The sequence below is a fragment of the Xenopus tropicalis genome, chromosome 9, assembly GCF_000004195.4.
Source record: "Xenopus tropicalis strain Nigerian chromosome 9, UCB_Xtro_10.0, whole genome shotgun sequence".
Lineage (NCBI taxonomy): Eukaryota > Metazoa > Chordata > Amphibia > Anura > Pipidae > Xenopus > Xenopus tropicalis.
The window spans coordinates 91,124,943-91,139,394 of NC_030685.2; the positions used below are offsets into that span (position 1 = coordinate 91,124,943).

The window sequence follows — 14,452 nt, forward strand, 5'->3', positions numbered from 1 at the left end:
TACAAATTACACACAGGAACAATATAAAAAATAAATACAAAATACATATATGATACATTATATAATCCATTGATGAGACACAGAGAAATCCCTCCCCTGACTATACTCTGGCCCCTTGATCATTAACAATATATTATAGATAAGGTTTTTATTAAAGAGAATTATTAAATTCCTCATTTTTCTTCCACCTAAAATAAACAGGTCTCAAAAACTCCGCCCGCGCCATGCGCCCCTCGTACATTATTTGTGCCCGCAACCAACACCTTCTCCAAAACAATATAATCGTATTTTATCATTCAATTATAGCCACACCCATCGGCTATCGAAATACGTATCCATTCAAACATATTATGAAGACCTGTTGCAATATTAGCTCTTACTAATTCACACAGAACATCTCCAAATAACTTTATATGCATAATCATTTCCACAATCAGCATCCCCCGCCTGCCTTGCATTTCCTTGAAAGCCCATTTTTTAAAATCACCTTATCCCCAGCCTCATCCTGACTTTGCCTTCCTCCCCCCAGGAAAATAGTTTGAGCCCCCTGATAGTATACGAACTCTCAGTAGAGATACATATTTCAAAACACAAGACTTACTACTTCTCTTATCTGCCATACCCCACCTATCCATCATCGAGGACCTATCCCAATGTCAGTTTTCTATACCACCTGAATTAGACAACCCATCTTCCTAAAACATCGGTACAAATCTTTGTTTTACAACAGCAAATTTTGCATTTGACAATATTATTGCCTAATAAAAACAAGAAACCAGACAAATAATCTCCTCCCAAAAAAAAAAGAACAAACAACAAAATCTAATTTTACTTAGAACATTTAATGATTTTTCAATTTTTTAGTTAACCTCTTGATCAATTGCTTCCTAAAAGACTTTAATAAATAAATCAAACTTTTTCACCAGCAAAAAAGCTGATGAACAGTTAGTTAATCTCAGCAATAAATCATAACCATTCTTCAGAAAAATATACCCTTTCTTCTCTCACTTACATTAGCATCACTTTAACTCCAGCGTCACACGCATTTTAATCATACTACTCCCTTTGACAATCAAACATCTTTTTTCTCATTACAATATCCTTTTACTACAAATTAGACATAATTAAAATATCAAAACATCTCTTAAACACACCTTCATCAAAAAACTCCAAATTACAATATTCCTTTCTAACATTTTCATAATTTCGTTCTAATAAAGCAATGGAAAATACAATCTGCCCAAACAATAAAAATAAATGGTATTATTAAAAATAACTCTTGTGCTTCACTTTTTATCACAATGGCAATGGCCATCTGTAAAACCCCATACACAGGCAGCCCCCATTATCTGATCAATATCTGAATACATTTTCAGATCCAACTGGAAATTGTGTCATTTTGACAACTTGGCCTTATTACAAATTATAGCATATTCCATCAAAACGTTAAAAAAAAAATGTATAACACTGTTTTTTGTTTGTTCCTACCCCTATACCCCCAAACTGAAACATTTGCTCTTCTCTTGCACACAATAGAATATCATTTAACAACTTTGCCCAGACTAAGCACATACATCAGCTTCTACCCCACATTTGCTTTATTCTCGCAACCTCTGTATCTTCATTTGTCATTCCATTATTATATAACCAATGAATGTAAACAAACACCCCACACACAGCTAAGTTAAGAACTGATCTTCAGCAAAGTGCAATTTTATTATTCTTTTACTTATTCACCATGTATAATTTTTTAGTCAACGTCCACAAGGACATGATTGAAGTCAAACCCAAATCTTGCCAAGCCAACAAACCCGGAATTATTCCAAAAATTTAGCCTCTCCAGCCACATAAACTTCTCACTAGACAATGCATCAACGTGCAAAACTTCAGCAATCCTCTCCCCAATGCTCCGTTATACTAATGGTGTCATGGCCACTGAACGGTCAGTGTTTAAAGGCACCTCTCCAGTTATAAATCCGCCTGAAATCTATTAAATATATATATAAGAATATTTTTTTTCTTTCAACCCCCATATTACTCATCTCCCCACAGTCTATAAATCATAGTTACCACAAAGAACCACATTGGCACAACAACATTTAACCAACCAACCATGTCTTACAGCATAGCCCTGAAACTTGTGGAATGCCAATTTCCTAACTATTAACATGAACTTCTTTTAAGAAGAAACTCCAATATGAAGTCTCAATAAAAGATAACCATAAAAATAACAACAACAATCAATTTTAGCCTCAAAAAGTGTCATTACCTCTTTTTGAAAAAAAAAGAAAGCAAATAATTTTCAAATAAAAAAAATATAAAAAACCTATGCTAAAACTACATATTCTATAAATAAGACAAAAAAAAAGATTAAGAAAGAAACAAAAATTAAACTAAAAATCACCCCTTAAAAAGTAATTTTGCATTTTTCTTTTACACTCCATATTCAATTTTTAACTAGATTTATACCTCAGTTTGTATTCTTATACAAAAACCCAACAATGGCCATATACTAGGTCCTTAACTAATACATTTCATATATATATAAACCTTGCCGCAAAAAATAATATACACTAAGTACGCCTTCACTCCACCGTATACAAAATATATATTATATATATAAAATGACCTTATCTAACACTGTAAAGTGGATAGCTTTCATATCCTTTCCCTTGTTCCACACCAGTTAAAAAACACATACCCAGACTCAAGAGCACAAGAATACTGAATTAAATCCATCCCTACAGTTAAATATTTGAAATTCATATACCAAACAAGCTGCTCCTTGTCTCATTAAAGAAACCTATACCCCCCCCCCCCCCCTAAAAAATATATTCATATATAAAGTCAATGTAAAACCCTGCTTCAACTAAATAAACCATTTAAAAAAAAAAATCTACTTTTAGATATCTTATTGTATCCCTAAATAGAAAAGTGCCATTTAAAACTTATAGACCGCCCTGATCATAGATTCACAAGTCACACATAATAACCAACACACATACATTGCGTTATCACATCACCAATACTACAGATTCTACCTTTTGCTTCCACATTCTTCAACATAACACAACACAAACATCTGCTCAAAAAATTAGTGAAAAGTGCAAATTACGAAAATATATCCATTTTGAATTCTTAAAAGCCACTTAACATAAATTCTTAGTTCCTTTAATGAGTTAGATATAATATCACAAACAACCACCCTTTCATACAAAAGAACATGCTGAGTGCAGGCCCAAGTCAAAACAAGACAACATGATTTTGTACGGCTAAACACCTTTGATGACAGCGAGCTACCATCTCTTTTAAAAACCAACAAGCAAATGCACGTTACAGAGCAGTGGCTAAGTTTTTTCCTTTAAACAAAACTACACTTAACTTGAAAACTTAACTCATTCTATATATGCGATGCAACCAAATATATTTAGTTCTCCCAGTTAGACTACACAGAATTTCTACAAATTCACAAAAACCATCTTTATGGCCCAAAGAATCAATGATCATGTAAATCTCCTTAAACAAAGAAAAATTTTTCAATATCGAATGGAAATAAATACTAGGAAATAGATAATGAGTACTGAGATGAAAACAGTCATTTGAATTTATATAATTTCATCACTGACATCATATTGACTAAATTATTCAGGCTAAACAATTACTATTTAGTAAACAACACATCACAATTCTGAATTAAGAATGAAAAAATTATTCTGTAAAATACACAAACCTTTATACTTTTAATTAAACAGTATCACTTCAAACCGTATATACTCTTCATATAAAGGAAATACCAAACTAATATTTATGATAATTCATATAATAAACTGACTATTTAATCGAATGCTTTAGAACAAATGATGATGACAATTAAAGCATTCGTAGTAATACACATTATAATATTCCATCAAAGTTATCATAAACTATTTATCTTACGTATAAATCTATCAACATAATTTATTTTCCATAACCTGCAATCTAACATTTCATGCCTGACACAGCACAGTACATCATCTGTCAACCAACACAATAATTACAAATCCGCTTAAGCTCCAGCCTATTACCAATTACCCCTCTCCTTTATCTAGAAATAATCATATATCTAATTCTTTTAGGCTACCACTTGGCCCATTTTATATTCACACAGAAAACATAAGACTATTCAGCTCATTCAAACCACTCGTTTTAGTCATTATTTTCCCCCTCATTTACATATGTAAAATCTTACAATTCTTACAAAAGTCTATATAGGAGACGAAACCCATTCCATAAGACAATACATCTACAGCACATATTTTACTCGCACACGGTATTATTCCCCGCATAAAACTCCCTTTCACGGCACTAATCTCCCCGATGCCACCCTTCCCTCCCACGCACATTAATCCCCGGCATCAACGTCTGCATTCCAACATCGCCAAAAAGACTCGATCTTTTCGGCCATTTCCGAAACCGCATAATCTCCCCCGGTTTCCAACCTAACTGGTCCCCTACTTAGTGGTAGTCCTATTGACCCCTTTAAACAATACTAACGGCTATATAAAATATTTAAAAACCCTGCCTATCTATGAAATTTTCATTCATCCAGGTCATGTTTAAAACCCTCTATATAATAATCTAATCTCTCGCACATGAGAGATTAGTCGCCCCGGACAAATCTCCCTTTGCACACAAATCTCCCGAAAATCCATCCCACCGGAAAATGTAAATCCCGATTATGGGATGCACGTGGCTCGCATTTCATGGAAATTCATCAGCGCATTCAGACGAGAACCCGGCTCATATATGTCTGGATGGTTCTGTCGCCGCTCCACTGGTTTTCCTGGTTCCCCGCGCCCAGTCGACCCCTTGCATTCATGCTGAACCTGCGTTGCCTAGAAAAACCAAAGCTGATTGATCTATTTACTCCTCATTCAATTGACTAGTGTGTAAAGTCCCACTGTTTTCCAAAACCTAGCCAGGGCAGTATTCAATCCCAACTACAATAGATTTTATCCTTATGCGCTCTCAATCAATGCAGAATTTTCTGATCAGGATACATATCGACACATAAAAAAACATTCCAAGAATCCACAAAGGAATTCTACATTTTAAACCCAGATACCAAATAACAAATTATATACTTTAATCTCTTTAACAGCATAATATAAACTCTGAAAAAGACCAATTCCATTAACAATATGTAAAATATGTACAGAGATACATTTTAACATCTATATATTAGCTGCAACATACTCCATTTCCTTCTCACTTGCATTTTCATTAAAAAAATTACCCCTCCTCCTAAACATAATCAAATCCATCTTAATATCTCACCCACTTTAACTATTACATTAAATTCAAAAAAAAAAATATTTGCCACAAATTTCAACAATAAAATCCTTTTATAATCTCAAAGCAAACAATCATTATTTATCTCTCTTCCAGCAAAAGTATCTCATTCGGCAACTTCAAACACACAGATATAATCAAAGACAAACACTGAAAACATTCTTTTATTACTTTTATATTATCATTTAGCGATTATGTTAGAATAAACCAACAAACTTTCCAAAACAATAGTATCTTAAACATATTTTATGGGATAAGAAATCAAACGCTAAATCTAAACTATTTTAGAAACATATACTCTTATTTGTTCATTTAATCTCCACAAACAAAATTATACCTGTAAGCAATCTATAAAGAAGTATGATTTATTAACCATTTGTTGGCATCTGTAAACTGTACAAACATCTTTGCATTTATGCTATTATTAATATGTATAGGTATGAAAACTCTAATCACCTCTTTAAAGTGGCTAGTATGTACGAATAAATCTAAACATGTACTATAGTACCTATAATAACAGACCAATACACATTCTCCCAACCACACACCTGGAAACCTTTAAAACAGCATTAATAACAACTGGACTCAACAGCATTTATTTATATATAATATAATATAAATAAATAATATATAATAAATATATATAGATATATAATATATACACACACCACATTGCATTAGAAACAACGACTGAATTGTTGTGTTTTCCTATCAACACTATTTACTTCATTTTGACCATTTATTTGACAGCCGCTAAATCACCTTACTGTGTTGTTTCCGGCATTATTCGCTCTCCATTGCTCTATTACAGACTGTGCTCAATCATTTATAACCCATTCTGACCAACTAATATCCAATTGTCAATGCATCTCTCAGGCACATACTAGCATCTGTTGAGACTTCTCACTTCATCAGATCTCAACCAGCAATAATACTACAACCTCCATCATCCTATATAATCTGCTGCCCATTTCACAATCAATATAAGATAGGATATCTTCATGTTCAACAAGTCAAATATTTAAAATATCATACCTTACACTTAAATCCACATATATTTTTCTAATCTAAACATCTGATTACTATTTAAATTCAATTATGGGATACTAACATAAAACAACAAATGTTGTATAGTTAATGTTACTTTTTTGTATAAGACCACTCTCAACCACCAATATAACCAAGGCAAGCCTTATTCTTTGTACCCTGAGGAAGATCCCCTATATAACATATGAACTCACACGGGGAGCACCCTCAACTAGTGCCCGCAGCTATCCAACCCTGGCCTTTCTTCACTCAACAGAACTCTCCGATACACAACAATAAGCAATCACTGATCACCCTTCAGCCCCTTAAATCATCCCGAGTGCACCCACCCACCCCCCAATACCTTCCCAATTAGATAAATAAAGTGACCACCCTAATCCCCTTCAACCCAGAAAAACCTTTTTCTACCTGATTAAGCCAAAGTGCAGTAGCAACATGACACACCTGTTGCATGCTGCCCCCTGCGATGTAACATTGAACAGGTTAAAATACCATATATCGAGGGCATAACCATCCGAAAATAAGCCGAACGTACCAATTACCTAAAAAACTGGAAAAAAAATCTATACCGAAAAGCCTAGATGAAATCGCACCCTACTGCTAATTTCATCAAGAAAATTACCAATAAAATTACATTAAATGCAGACATCATGGTATATGTTTTAAAATTTATTTCAAATTAAAAACGGGTAAACTACTCTAATGAGCAACAAATAACAATTGTTATATCAAACAAGATACCTTAAGTAATTCAGCAACCAAGCTAAAACACAAAGTAAAATCCCTCAAAAACATAATATTTATATAATATAAATAAATGTCTAGCAAATACACGAGATTAATAAAAAAATTTCGGACGACCAGGCACTGGAGGTCTGGTTCTGCCATAATGCACACAAAACAAGTCTAGGTTAACCCATCACCCACTCGATATAAGCCGATGCACTTTACACATTTGTCTGAAAATAGCTTAACTAATATTACAGTTAAAAAAAATAAATTTATTATAAATATTAAAAAAAAACCCTTGCTGAAAATGTAAAACTGAAAAACTATAAATGTAGACTAATATAAACCCCACTTTTTTATTAATTTATAACACAATTACTAACTATTATTACTAATTAAGTAATAAAACAAATAATATTAAACAAATTTATCATTCCGCAATGCATAAACATCAATCTTTAGCTCCAAAACAATTCTTGATTAATGACACTTATTCACCCTACAAATCTAAAATTTCTCCGACTCTTATATTATACACGCAGTTAACCACACAACTTTAAACACTTACAGTATGTTGATAATGATTTTCTTCCACAGACAAACAAGAAACTACAGCATCAGCAGGGAAGCATCACTCGTCAACCATTCTCTTAGAAACTAAAATGCAATTAAAACTCCCACCAGACAGAAAAGCCTAACAACAACCCTGCTCTTCAACACAAAGCCTTTTTCTTGCAGGTAAGTACAAGTCTAAAATAATGTATACATTAGGCAACACACTCACATTTTCTCATCAACAAAAAGAATAATACGCTGCAAACCAAACAAACTCGCATGACACATTTAAACGTATACAGAATCAAAGCTTAACAAACTTAATAATAGGATATACTTATGGAGAATACAATAAACCATCGTCAGCTTGGTCTTACAAGCAAAAATAATCTTAAAAACCAAAAACTTAACCCGTGATGATTAAAAAAACACACATTCATGCTTTCATTAAAGTTATTTGGATACAATATCCATTTGTTGGAAAAAATCAGCTACCCCTAAACATTGCACCCGTTAGTCAAAAACATAACGTTCAAACAAATAGCCCCTCTCCCTTTGGTTAAACTATAACACTCAAAACCTCCCAAATAGATGTACTTAATAAAAGTACATCCAAGTGGATTAACAAGAAAAATGTACATCACAAACTACTCTGCTTTAGGGCCCCTCTATTATTAACCCCTTAACCCAGAAACAGCACTTTATGCAACAAAAACCACCATCAAAACCCTAATTACTTTGCAATTTGCTTCCAGGCAATTTCAGTTCAGGGAAATAATGCATTATGCACAAACTAATACAGTTAAACATGCCATTTTGCCAAAATGTCCCACCACTATTCCTTGTGATCCAACCATTCGTATTACAGAAATTTTGTAATCCTTGATGACCATAACACATCAGATCCACTCATTTTTGAGTCACCAAAAAACAATCTCCTGCATGTTTCATTTACAGCCAATCAAATTACTATTAACTATCCATGGCTATGAAAACAAGCAATTACAATATGCGTTGACACATTATCAAATAACTGCGATGAAAAATGGCAAACTATCCAACTGATTTACACATATTCAATTTGGTAGTGGCCCATCAGGCCCAACATCCAAAATTTGCCCAAACTCATCACCTACCTTTATTATAATCTATTGACACTTATTGACACAGGTCTGATGACCTCTAACCTCCTGGTCAAATCCAGTATGTCACACACTCATTGAACACCAAGCAGAAAGAGCGATCCCATGCTTGACACAACTATATGCAAAAACACATTTTTATTCATTACTAAAATTTTTTAGGTCAACTCACTGGCACCAAAAATGGGCAATTGCCACTCATTATGGTAAATAAACCCATATCTCCTAATTTCTGATTTTTACAGATCCTGGTCTTCACTATTCATACATCTGAAATATTCTACTAGGCACAAATTCTCTCAAAGCTATGATTTTAACATAACAGCTACATATAACGATAACATCTCTTTCCCTTATATAGGTTACTTCATCACAATATACATGCCATAAAAATAACATATATGTCAACTTACATATTTTTTTATTTTAAAAGCGCTAAGATTAATTGTAAAACCAAGTGCAAAAACATCTTGATATTATTGAAAAAAATAATCCCAAATATTTCATTATCACATTATACTTAAACCCAACTCAGTAAAATTAATTTCAGCAAAATCATTTCAAGCCTTCACTATTACCTGTTTAATTGCCTAAGAATGTGGTATAATTTTCTCTATACCTTTAAATTCTCTTTACATAAATAAAAGGAAAAACAATCACCATCTAATGCAACATAAAATCAGAATTACTATTTCTGTAGCTTGAGTTAATACAGTCTAAACCATTCTGTAGTTGCAAACGGAGTGTTAAATAAACATATTTTTTTATTTTATTTATGTTTAAGAAAAGAAAAATAATAATTCTAACAAACAAGCTTCTTTTATTTTAAAACCGTACTCATAAAACCATCGCTGAACACACCACTTATCCATATAATCTATCTATATCACAACATAGCTATAAGCAGACGGTAGACGTATTATTGTAACGCCTCAATGAAAAGACACCGTTATCGATGTGATTTCAAATACTCACTTGTCTTATTCTTTAAAGCATATCTTTGCCATACTTATGCTACCAGCAGTACCCTAATACCGATCGCTTATTTACATGCCTATATTGGATTATGAAGACCCTTAAATAAATGGAGCTGTATACGGACGCGGCACTTAAACAAAATCTAGACATAATACAACATCAATAGCACCCAAATTATGCAATAAGTAGAATCTCACTAAGTATAAAATACTTAAACATTCCATACAATATCCTCTATAAACAATTCTACACGCTATAACCGAACAATGCAATACCACCACTGAAAAAACAAGCGTCATCTACACAAGAGTATATCTTAATAACGTCGTAAATTAAAGAGAATACCGGCATTTCTCATAATCAGACATATACATATTATGCAAGGAGAGAATTGCACTCAAAAAATTCACTACACAAAATAACCACTTATATCATAAAGCGCTCCCTGTATCTCTTTAAGAAACCCTCTGCGAACATACCATCTATGCACAAACTCTCTATGCGCCGGTCCTCTCGCCTCACAACATACACTGAGGCACACCACTTCAGTCTACTTTCCTTTCTCCATGATTTGAGCCAGACAACGCAATCATTATATTTTAGCAGCCAACTCCCATAGGCTAAGGACAAATTTAAAAAAAATCCACCAATCAAACTTTTCCCACCTCCATAAGCCTCACGCAACTTCGCGCGAACCTCATCAGGTAAAGAAGAGCAGTATACAGAATCAGTCTCAGAGCTTGATTAATGAGACCGAAAAGCACTTAACATCCTCAATTACGCCAACCACCCAACTCCACACCTCTAGTAAAGGCATCGACAGAACTCTCTCTTCTCATACACTGAAATCGACAGGGACCGGCTTCGTTTGGTCATTGTCACGAGATCGGAACTATGTTAATCCAACACCTGCTCTGATATCAAATCCAACTCGGTGTGAGCTTTGCATTTTGCCATTCTGACCAGCAGGAGGCAGTCTTCTCTATGCTTTTCTGCATTGATTCTGAGAAGAGCTCGAGAGCGCGCCTTTGAGTGAGTAGAAGAGATGAAAAGTCAGCTTAGTCATCGCCTACGGCCATACCACCCTGAAAGCGCCGATCTCGTCTGCTCGAAGCTAAGCAGGGACGGGCTTGGTTAGTACCTGGATGGTAGAGTCCGCCTGGGAATACCAGGTGTTGTAGGCTTTTGCATTTTGCCATTCTGACCAGCAGGAGGCAGTCTTCTCTATGCTTTTCTGCATTGATTCTGAGAAGAGGCCCCGAGAGCGCGCCTGAGCGAGTAGAAGCGGCTAGGAGATGTTTAAGAGGACGAAAGTCAGCTTAGTCATCGCCTACGGCCATACCACCCTGAAAGCGCCCGATCTCGTCTGATCTCGGAAGCTAAGCAGGGACGGGCTTGGTTAGTACCTGGATGGGAGACCGCCTGGGAATACCAGGTGTTGTAGGCTTTTGCATTTTGCCATTCTGACCAGCAGGAGCAGTCTTCTCTATGCTTTTCTGCATTGATTCTGAGAAGAGCCCGGGGGGGAGAGCGCGCCTTTGAGCGAGTAGAAGCGGCTAGGAGATGTTTAAGAGGACGAAAAGTCAGCTTAGTCATCGCCTACGCCATACCACCCTGAAAGCGTCTGATCTCGGAAGCTAAGCAGGGACGGGCTTGGTTAGTACCTGGATGGGAGACCGCCTGGGAATACCAGGTGTTGTAGGCTTTGGCATTTTGCCATTCTGACCAAGCAGGAGGCAGTCTTCTCTATGCTTTTCTGCATTGATTCTGAGAAGAGCCCGAGAGCCGCGCCTTTGAGCGAGTAGAAGCGGCTAGGAGATGTTTAAGAGGACGAAAAGTCAGCTTAGTCATCGCCTACGGCCATACACCCTGAAAGCGCCCGATCTCGTCTGATCTCGGCAAGCTAAGCAGGGACGGGCTTGGTTAGTACCTGGATGGGACCGCCTGGGAATACCAGGTGTTGTAGGCTTTTGCATTTTGCCATTCTGACCAGCAGGAGGCAGTCTTCTCTATGCTTTTCTGCATTGATTCTGAGAAGAGCCCGAGAGCGCGCTTTGAGCGAGTAGAAGCGGCTAGGAGATGTTTAAGAGGACGAAAAGTCAGCTTAGTCATCGCCTACGGCCATACCACCCTGAAAGCGCCCGATCTCGTCTGATCTCGGAAGCTAAGCAGGGACGGGCTTGGTTAGTACCTGGATGGGAGACCGCCTGGGAATACCAGGTGTTGTAGGCTTTTGCATTTTGCCATTCTGACCAGCAGGAGGCAGTCTTCTCTATGCTTTTCTGCATTGATTCTGAGAAGAGCCCGAGAGCGCGCCTTTGAGCGAGTAGAAGCGGCTAGGAATGTCTAAGAGGACGAAAAGTCAGCTTAGTCATCGCCTACGGCCATACCACCCTGAAAGCGCCCGACTCGTCTGATCTCGGAACTAAGCAGGGACGGGCTTGGTTAGTACCTGGATGGGAGACCGCCTGGGAATACCAGGTGTTTGTAGGCTTTTCCATTTTGCCATTCTGACCAGCAGGAGGCAGTCTTCTCTATGCTTTTCTGCATTGATTCTGAGAAGAGCCCGAGAGCGCGCCTTTGAGCGAGTAGAAGCGGCTAGGAGATGTTTAAGAGGACGAAAAGTCAGCTTAGTCATCGCCTACGGCCATACCACCCTGAAAGCGCCCCGATCTCGTCTGATCTCGGAAGCTAAGCAGGGACGGGCTTGGTTAGTACCTGGATGGGAGAACCGCCTGGGAATACCAGGTGTTGTAGGCTTTTGCATTTTGCCATTCTGACCAGCAGGAGGCAGTCTTCTCTATGCTTTTCTGCATTGATTCTGAGAAGAGCCCGAGAGGCGCGCCTTTGAGCGAGTAGAAGCGGCTAGGAGATGTTTAAGAGGACGAAAAGTCAGCTTAGTCATCGCCTACGGCCATACCACCCTGAAAGCGCCCGATCTCGTCTGATCTCGGAAGCTAAGCAGGGACGGGCTTGGTTAGTACCTGGATGGGAGACCGCCTGGGAATACCAGGTGTTGTAGGCTTTTGCATTTTGCCATTCTGACCAGCAGGAGGCAGTCTTCTCTATGCTTTTCTGCATTGATTCTGAGAAGAGCCCGAGAGCGCGCCTTTGAGCGAGTAGAAGCGGCTAGGAGATGTTTAAGAGGACGAAAAGTCAGCTTAGTCATCGCCTACGGCCATACCCACCTGAAAGCGCCCGATCTCGTCTGATCTCGGAAGCTAAGCAGGGGATGGGCTTGGTTTAGTACCTGGATGGGAGACCGCCTGGGAATACCAGGTGTTGTAGGCTTTTGCATTTTGCCATTCTGACCAGCAGGAGGCAGTCTTCTCTATGCTTTTCTGCATTGATTCTGAGAAGAGCCCGAGAGCGCGCCTTTGAGCGAGTAGAAGCGGCTAGGAGATGTTTAAGAGGACGAAAAGTCAGCTTAGTCATCGCCTACGGCCATACCACCCTGAAAGCGCCCGATCTCGTCTGATCTCGGAAGCTAAGCAGGGACGGGCTTGGTTAGTACCTGGATGGGAGACCGCCTGGGAATACCAGGTGTTGTAGGCTTTTGCATTTTGCCATTCTGACCAGCAGGAGGCAGTCTTCTCTATGCTTTTCTGCATTGATTCTGAGAAGAGCCCGAGAGCGCGCCTTTGAGCGAGTAGAAGCGGCTAGGAGATGTTTAAGAGGACGAAAAGTCAGCTTAGTCATCGCCTACGGCCATACCACCCTGAAAGCGCCCGATCTCGTCTGATCTCGGAAGCTAAGCAGGGACGGGCTTGGTTAGTACCTGGATGGGAGACCGCCTGGGAATACCAGGTGTTGTAGGCTTTTGCATTTTGCCATTCTGACCAGCAGGAGGCAGTCTTCTCTATGCTTTTCTGCATTGATTCTGAGAAGAGCCCGAGAGCGCGCCTTTGAGCGAGTAGAAGCGGCTAGGAGATGTTTAAGAGGACGAAAAGTCAGCTTAGTCATCGCCTACGGCCATACCACCCTGAAAGCGCCCGATCTCGTCTGATCTCGGAAGCTAAGCAGGGACGGGCTTGGTTAGTACTGGATGGGAGACCGCCTGGGAATACCAGGTGTTGTAGGCTTTTGCATTTTGCCATTCTGACCAGCAGGAGGCAGTCTTCTCTATGCTTTTCTGCATTGATTCTGAGAAGAGCCCGAGAGCGCGCCTTTGAGGCGAGTAGAAGCGGCTAGGAGATGTTTAAGAGGACGAAAAGTCAGCTTAGTCATCGCCTACGGCCATACCACCCTGAAAGCGCCCGATCTCGTCTGATCTCGGAAGCTAAGCAGGGACGGGCTTGGTTAGTACCTGGATGGGAGACCGCCTGGGAATACCCAGGTGTTGTAGGCTTTTGCATTTTGCCATTCTGACCAGCCAGGAGGCAGTCTTCTCTATGCTTTTCTGCATTGATTCTGAGAAGAGCCCGAGAGCGCGCCTTTGAGCGAGTAGAAGCGGCTAGGAGATGTTTAAGAGGACGAAAAGTCAGCTTAGTCATCGCCTACGGCCATACCACCCTGAAAGCGCCCGATCTCGTCTGATCTCGAAGCTAAGCAGGGACGGGCTTGGTTAGTACCTGGATGGGAGACCGCCTGGGAATACCAGGTGTTGTAGCTTTTGCATTTTGCCATTCTGACCAGCAGGAGGCAGTCTTCTCTATGCTTTTCTGCATTGA

At 38.5% G+C, this 14,452-nt stretch overlaps 1 protein-coding gene, 8 non-coding genes and 6 pseudogenes across 9 annotated transcripts in view; all 15 read left to right on the forward strand.

Annotated features, from left to right (window-relative positions):
* The window catches only part of LOC116407840 (G-protein coupled receptor 39-like), a 71,464-nt gene that overhangs the window by 5,431 nt on the left and 51,581 nt on the right, over positions 1 to 14,452 (forward strand). The gene's annotated exons all lie outside the window — the stretch shown is intronic.
* LOC116407873 lies at positions 10,850 to 10,966 on the forward strand (annotated as a pseudogene).
* LOC116407846 lies at positions 11,111 to 11,229 on the forward strand. Its single transcript, XR_004220558.1, has one exon. It is a non-coding gene; the product is annotated as a 5S ribosomal RNA (ribosomal RNA).
* On the forward strand, positions 11,380 to 11,487 carry LOC116407872 (annotated as a pseudogene).
* Positions 11,635 to 11,751, forward strand: LOC116407870 (annotated as a pseudogene).
* LOC116407863 lies at positions 11,896 to 12,014 on the forward strand. Its single transcript, XR_004220575.1, has one exon. It is a non-coding gene; the product is annotated as a 5S ribosomal RNA (ribosomal RNA).
* LOC116407871 lies at positions 12,159 to 12,276 on the forward strand (annotated as a pseudogene).
* LOC116407867 lies at positions 12,422 to 12,542 on the forward strand. Its single transcript, XR_004220579.1, has one exon. It is a non-coding gene; the product is annotated as a 5S ribosomal RNA (ribosomal RNA).
* Positions 12,689 to 12,807, forward strand: LOC116407874. Its single transcript, XR_004220580.1, has one exon. It is a non-coding gene; the product is annotated as a 5S ribosomal RNA (ribosomal RNA).
* LOC116407869 lies at positions 12,953 to 13,073 on the forward strand (annotated as a pseudogene).
* Positions 13,219 to 13,337, forward strand: LOC116407886. The gene has a single exon (XR_004220582.1). It is a non-coding gene; the product is annotated as a 5S ribosomal RNA (ribosomal RNA).
* Positions 13,483 to 13,601, forward strand: LOC116407897. The gene has a single exon (XR_004220588.1). It is a non-coding gene; the product is annotated as a 5S ribosomal RNA (ribosomal RNA).
* LOC116407862 lies at positions 13,747 to 13,864 on the forward strand. Its single transcript, XR_004220574.1, has one exon. It is a non-coding gene; the product is annotated as a 5S ribosomal RNA (ribosomal RNA).
* On the forward strand, positions 14,011 to 14,130 carry LOC116407860. Its single transcript, XR_004220572.1, has one exon. It is a non-coding gene; the product is annotated as a 5S ribosomal RNA (ribosomal RNA).
* LOC116407868 lies at positions 14,277 to 14,394 on the forward strand (annotated as a pseudogene).